Here is a 7,102-nt window from a genome sequence, read left to right as displayed (position 1 = left end):
AATAAATAAAGTAATTGTCCTTGGATACTAAGGGAGAAATGCTGGAGGGATGTTCTCTTTCTGGTGGAAAACTGGAAAGTGCTCCTCTTCCAGGACTCAAAGTTGGCCATCACCCTTCTTGTATTATCTCATCAGGCCTTTGGGGGCTCAGCTGGCACCGTTCAGGGACTGCTAAAAATGCCCAATAGGTCAAAGCAGATCCTGCGGCTGAAGGACTCACACTTTAAAGGAGATAAGACATTCATTCATAGGGAGCAGTCAGATAATACAGAAGGCAGCCTCTGATCAAGCTTCCCCAATGTGTGGTTGAGAGTGGGGTGCTCAGGGGAGAGAGAGGTCAGTGCAAACAGCTCAGCTCTGCTAATCTCAACACTTGCCCTTCAGACCTCTTTCTCAGGGATAATAAGGTTTTCTCTTATTTTCTTCTCCTCCTTCTTCTAGAATTTATTTGCCATATGTTTCAGAGAAAGACTCAGAATATTGAGGCTGGATAAGTGCTTAGAGTGGCTTTTCTCAAAGTGTGGTCGTCAGACTCCCTGCTTGAGGATTATCTGGCGTGTTCATCAAAACTGTTGATTCCTGGGCCAAACCCTGGGCTACTGATTTAGACTCTGGGGTGGGGGGTATGCACTGGGACTCTGCATTTTTAAGAAGTTGCATAGATGCTTTTTATGCACACTTTAGCATGAGAACTGTTGATATGGAAGTAATTTAGCTTCTTTAATTTGCTAATGGGGAAACTGAGGCCCAGAGGAATGAAACTGCTTTCCCAAAGCCACCCAGCTAGTTACTGGCAGAAGCAAAAGTCCATAGGAGAGGAAATGTGGAATGTTCTTATTGCAGAGAGGGCTTCAGGCTTTCTGGATGTGAAACCTTCATAGACAAGCAAATATTGAGTTCCATTTCCTCTCCAGCTGGCATGTAGTCCTGGCTACAGCAATGTGGGACTTATTGCCATATTTTACAACAGACATAAATTCTGCATTTCCAAATAAAATTAGAATCTAGTTTATGCCCAATGAAAATAAATTAATTTTAATGAGAATCTCACTTATAGTGTTTACAGATTTTTGCATCTTTCATTTGGTAATTTAATACTATTTTACCTTGAGTGTTGATATTAAGTTGATGAAGTGGCATTTAAGACAATAAAGAAAAGACCATAAATATAACTGTTTCCTAGCCTTTTAAATTTCAAAATTGTTACTAGTTATAACACAAAACTAGGTAAAGTAGCAAATGATAGAGAGATGGGAAAATGGCAGAGGTAAAGGGGGAAGGTGGGAAACGTACAACTACAGGACAGATATCTGTATATCTGACTCCAAATCCATGATGTCTGATAAAATGGCACTGCATTTTTCTTCATATTGCAAGTAGCGTGAGGCCAGATTCTATGGTTTCTGCCTTCTTTAGGCTGTCCCTCAACATTAAGTTCAGTCTTCTGTAAACACTCAAAATGTGTTGCATGAACAGGAGAAGAAGCTGATAAAGATGGAATAGTGAGAGAGGGGGTATATGAGGAGATGTGAGGGCGAGAAAAGGAAAATGAAATCCAGGAGTGGAGGAAGCCTGTGTCTAACTCTCCTTTATGGGACTGGTATATTTAGAAGGGGATCAAATGTCACAGAGGAGAGTGGCATGGTTTGGCAGGAAGGCCACAGGAAGTCTAAGGAAACATCAATGTTTGTAGGGCAAATATGGGAAGCTAGAGTAATGTAATTTAAAGCTAGGGTATATAAGAAACCACCTATCCAGCTTTATATCTGTTATTGAGCAAATCACCAAACCATGTAAGATAAATAGCTTTCTGTTCTAATTTCGTTCATTAGTGTTTCATTTGTTCAGATTCAGTTATTCCAAAAATATTTGTTGCTTTCTAAAAATAATGATAAGAATGACTGCCATTTATAGCGTGCCTGTTTTATGCCATTACCCCATTACCCAGATGAGGACCGAGGCTCAGGGAAGCTGGGTAACTCACCCAAAGTCACACAGCTGGGATTCAACCCCAAGCCTGCTCCATCCCAGACTCTCCTCTGAGTTGCTGTAGTGTTGCCTAAAGTCAGCCCTTACTCAGGCATGCTCAGGTGGAGCTTCTGCAAACTCCCCACAGTCTTTTCTGCCACTTACTTCATCAGGGGGAGCTAATTCTGGCCCCAGCTCTGCCACACACGTGCTGTGTGGTCTTGGCCAAGGCGGGGACTGGACTAGGCGATTGCTGAGATTCCTTGCTCCTCTAAAATTCTGTATGTCTATTACTGGCTACTGTCATTCCTCTCAGTCAGGGGAGCATTCTCTCTAGACCTTGGCTGTCTCCTGTAGTAGTAGAATAAGCCATTGCCCACCTAATAGCTCTTCTTCTCTTTCTCCTTCTCCTTCTTTTTTTTTTTTTTTTAGACAGAGTCTTGGTCTATCAGCCAGGCCGGAGTGCAATAGTATGATCTCGGCTCACTGCAACCTCCGCCTCCCAGGTTCAAGCAATTTCTCCTGTCTCAGCCTCCCGAGTAGCTGGGACTACAGGCCCGCGCCACCAAGCCCAGCTAATTTTTGCATTTGTTAGTAGAAACGGGGTTTCTCCATGTTAGCCAGGCTGGTCTCAAATTCCTGGCCTCAAGTGATCTGCCCGTCTCAGCCTCCCAAAGTGCTGGGATTATAGGTGTGAGCCCCGGCACCCGGTCCATTATTCTTTAGTAACAGAATCCCTGACTTTAAGGTAGCAATGTGCCTCCTAAAAGGCCACATTTTCCGGCTTTCCTGGAAGTAAATGCACCCTTTTCTAAATTTTGCCAGTGAGATGTAAGTGGATCAGGGTTTTTGGAGAGTTCACTTCACCTTCGCCCTTCTTCCTTCGTGCTGCCAGGAAGGAAGTTTTGACGACTACCAAAGGAGAATTTGAGGATAGAACCCACATGCTAACAACGGTGGCACAGAGAGCTGGAGCACGATCTCAGATGACCATGGAGCCGGCCCACCCACCCTGGACTTTCTATCTTTGAACTGCTTCTTTTGTTTTGTTTCTGAGATAGGGTCTCGCTCTGTTGCCCAGGCTGGAGTATAGTGGCATAATCAGGGCTCATTGCAGACTTACCTCTTGAGCTCAAGCAATCCTCCCACCTCAGCCTCCAGAGTAGCTAGGACTATAGGCACATATGACCATGCCCAGCTAATTTAAAAAAAAAAAAAATTGTAGAGAGGAGCAGTGGGGGTGGGGATTTTACTACGTTGCCCAGGGTAGTCTTGAACCTCTGGGCTCAAGTGATCCTCACAACTCAGCCTCCCAGAGTGTTGAGATTACAGGCATGAGCCACTGAGCCCAGCCCCAAACTGCTTTTATGTGGGAGAAAAATAAACCCTTACATCATAAGCCTTTATTCTTTCTGATTTTTTTTTCCTACATGAAGCAAACTAATTCTCATGGATACATCTTCAAACTCTTCATTCTTTATTTCTCTAGCTGTAATATTTCCCTTAAACTGTGGTGGTAAATTTGTTATGGCCTGCTGGACAAATTGATAACCTGCTGGCACCTCCAAGTCAATATGTACAATGCCGGATTCATAATAACCTCTGGGAAACTGTTTCTCCTGTGTTCCCTGTTGCTGTAAATGGCAGCACCACTTTACCTGTCACCAGTGATTAAAAAGCCTGATGTTATCTTTCATCCTCTTATTCAGTCAGTTACCAAATCTTACAGATTCTCCATTCATTGATCTAACATTTTAAGAGCATATTATCTCAAGAGATGATTGGTATTGAGGATACAAGAATAAGCCAAACAGATATTTACCCCTTGTCAGGAAGCTTATAATCAAGACAGGCATTATTTAAATAATCATGCAAACAAATGTAAAATTGCCACTGGGTCAAGTGCTACAAAGAAAAGGTACTGAGAATACACACTGAGCTAATATCTGAGGATGAATGGAACCTAATGTGGTAAAGAGTAGGGAAGGCAGTCACAGTTCTGGCAGAGTAAACAGCAGGTGAGAAGGAAGGGGTTGATATACTCCATGAGTGAAAAGAAGGCTGTTGGCTGAAGCTCTAGGAGCCAAAGAGGCAAAGGCAGGGTGCAGACCGGGCTGACTTTGAGCTTCCTTTCAAACCAATGGGAAGCCATTTGAAAGGTTTTAAGCAGCAAAGAGAGGGTTGGCAGTGACCTGATCACTCTGCAGTGCCCTTCCTCTTTCTTTCCGCCTCTTTTCTTGATTCCCCCTGCTGCTGCGCTCATTTTCTCTCCCCTGCCATCTCTTCCTGAACTCCCCCTCCACAGGCCGGGGATCATTCTTCAAATCCCAGTGTTGATCATTTGGCTCCCACTCTTATTTGTTTTGTTATTGTTGTTGTTTACACGTAAAGGCAATTTATTAACAGAAAATATTTTGAGGGCTCTTGCTCCCAGGCGGTGACCATGGCAATCCTCCTTCCTCTAGTGCTGTCGGAGGGGAATGGGAGTGGCGTCCTCGATCTGCTCTGATCTTTATCCCCAAGCAGGCAAGGACTCTGAGGGCCGACTGGGCCCCAGGTCCAGGATGCTTGGTCCTATTTCCTGCTGCGGCCTGGAGTTTGCAGATGTGTAGGGCAGTAATGCCCAGCTCCTTGCACTGCTGGGCCACCTCCTGGGCAGCCAACATGGCAGTGTGTGGTGAGGATTCATCCTGTCAGCTTTCATCTTCATCCCGGCAGCCACATGGCAGGTGGTTCCCTTGCCAGAAACATCAGTGACATGGACAAAGGTGTCATTGAAGGAGACAAAGCTGTGGCAGGCACCAACTACATTCTCTCCTTCAACCACCTGAGGTCCAAGGCTGATGACGTGTTCTTCCTTTTTCTTCTTCCTCTTGTAGGCACCATTTCTGTGCACTGTCTCCAACCTCCACAAGGGGAAGAGGACCCATTCTTAAAAGCCTCCATAAGCTCCTCACTTCCTACTAAATGCAATCCAACTTGCCAAACCAGAGTTCAAGGGCTCTTCAAGGAGGCCCTAGCCACCGGTACAGCCTTCATTGCCTGCCACTCCCCCTACGCACCCCGAGTGCTGCAGCCGAGCTGTGCAGTCCCGTGCTTTCTGGCTTACATCTTCCTCACGCCCTCCCCAGGGTGGGAATGCCATTTTCTCGAAGGGCCTTTTGTCCTTTAAGATCCAGCTCAAACTCAACTGCTGTCTCCAATCCAGTCATCCATCCCTCCTCCCTGTGTCTGAGCACTGTAAGTGCTCCTCATGGGAACCTGCCACTCTGTGTTTGGGCACAGCCTTATCTCCCGAATCAACTTGTTGACAGGAGGATCCTGGCTTTCTTTTTGTACCAAAGAGGGCTCACTGTGCCCTCCTTAGACAAGGGGCTCAGGAAATGTCAGCTGAAACAACAAATGAATGACACTCAAATAAGTGGGTGAATAGCGTCCAGGGTCACACTTGGCATAATTCTTTTGCAGTTGATGTTCACAATACATCTGCAGCGTGATGCTGGTGACATGCAGGCTGATGTGGGACACAGACTACCTGTGTTCAACTCTCAGCTCTGCCACATGCTACCTGTGTGACCATGGACAAGTCGCCTCATTTCTCTGTGCCCAGTTTCCCTATCTGTAAAATGGGGGCAATAGTTTATCGTTAACCTGGGGAGTTAAGCGAGTTAATTCACATGAAGCACTTAGAAAAGTGCCAGTCATGGAGTGAGTACTCAACACACATCCGCATCGTCTCATCATGCCTGCTTCGAACGCCTCTCACTGTGGGGGAATGCCTGCTCTGACCCAGTGACCTACAAAATAACACTTGGGCTCAGACTTCAGGGCAGCGTGATCTACCAGCCATCTAGGAGGGAGCCACCCAGCAACGCCCTATCTTAACAAAATACACCTGTCATGTCCTCTGTCTTGTCCCACAGACTTCCAGTTTGTGTCATTTCAGCTACTGGACTGTGAACTGCTCAAATGCAGAGACTGTCCTGGTAACAACCAGCATGGCAGAATCTTAACCACACTCTAGGCACTCACTGTTCAGAGCATTCGTATCTATTAACTCGAGTCGTTTTTCCAAAAGTCTTGTGGGGGACCTGGGGCACCAAGAGGCTAGGTAACCTGTCCAGAGGCACAGAAGCAGCTTTAACCCCAGGCAGTCTGGCTCTAGGGGCCATTGGCTTTTCTGCAATATTTCACCTCCTTTCTATATCTTTAGCTCCTGGTGCATAGTAGGCACTCAGGAAAATGTTTGCTGAAGGAGTGAATCCCAGTGGCATCTTGAGGGAAGCTTTCTAGTATTTTCTCTGTCCAGGATTTCTGACTAGTTTCCTCTCCCACTGACCCTTCCACTACAGCTGATAAATGCTCCTTCTCTTTTCAGGAAACCGTTGCATGCTCCCCCTGGGCTGCTGGAGGAAGTCATCCTGTGTAACTCCACACTGTGGTCCACTTCCAGACCCTTCTCTCTTTCTCTTTCTTAGAAAGAGATAGGTGGAGACTCCGGCACACTCCTAAAACGAAAATTGCTTTGCTAGGCTGGTGGAATTCAAAATGATTTTTTAAAAAATTTAACTGGATTTTATTTACAATATACATTTTGTTACTCTGTGAAATATGTATATGTTAATTGTAGACATTATAGCAACTACAGAAGTATACAAGGAACAGAATTTAAAATGGAGGCTAGTTTTGCTCTTTACTCAAAATATTCTTTCAAGTTAAAAGATCCTTACAGCAAAAAACATGAAAAGAATCTAAGTGATTAGACATTATGCATTATGGGAAGAAAAAATGTTTCCAGTTCTGCCTTGTTCCCATTTAGCTTCTCAGGGTCTTGACAACTGCCTTAACATCCTCCTCTCCTGCCCTAACTGGTGAATTGAGCCACAAGGTGAATACAGAGGCCCAGAAAGTTCCCCGATTCTCCCATAGTTTCCAAAGGGAAATGGGCAGAGTGTTCAGCCTGGATTAAAGGAATGCATGCAGAAAAAGCCTGTACATTCCATACCAACAAGCAAGTCTTTGAGGGTTTTCTACCTTCCCTTTCAGGATCCTTTCTCTTTCCTACAAAAAAATGGTTCTGGTCACATATACCTCAATATATTTGTTCAGTTTTGCAAATGAGTTTCAAGCGACA

The 7,102-nt window shown here is 45.1% G+C and overlaps 1 pseudogene; it reads right to left on the bottom strand.

The window, feature by feature from the left end:
* Positions 1–3,950: 3,950 nt before the first annotated feature.
* On the bottom strand, positions 3,951–4,991 carry LOC116274132 (annotated as a pseudogene).
* Between the last annotated feature and the right edge of the window lie 2,111 nt (positions 4,992–7,102).

Source organism: Papio anubis, chromosome 3 (genome assembly GCF_008728515.1).
Source record: "Papio anubis isolate 15944 chromosome 3, Panubis1.0, whole genome shotgun sequence".
Lineage (NCBI taxonomy): Eukaryota > Metazoa > Chordata > Mammalia > Primates > Cercopithecidae > Papio > Papio anubis.
Note: the sequence above shows the minus strand (reverse complement) of the source record. Positions and strands in the feature narration are given on the sequence as shown.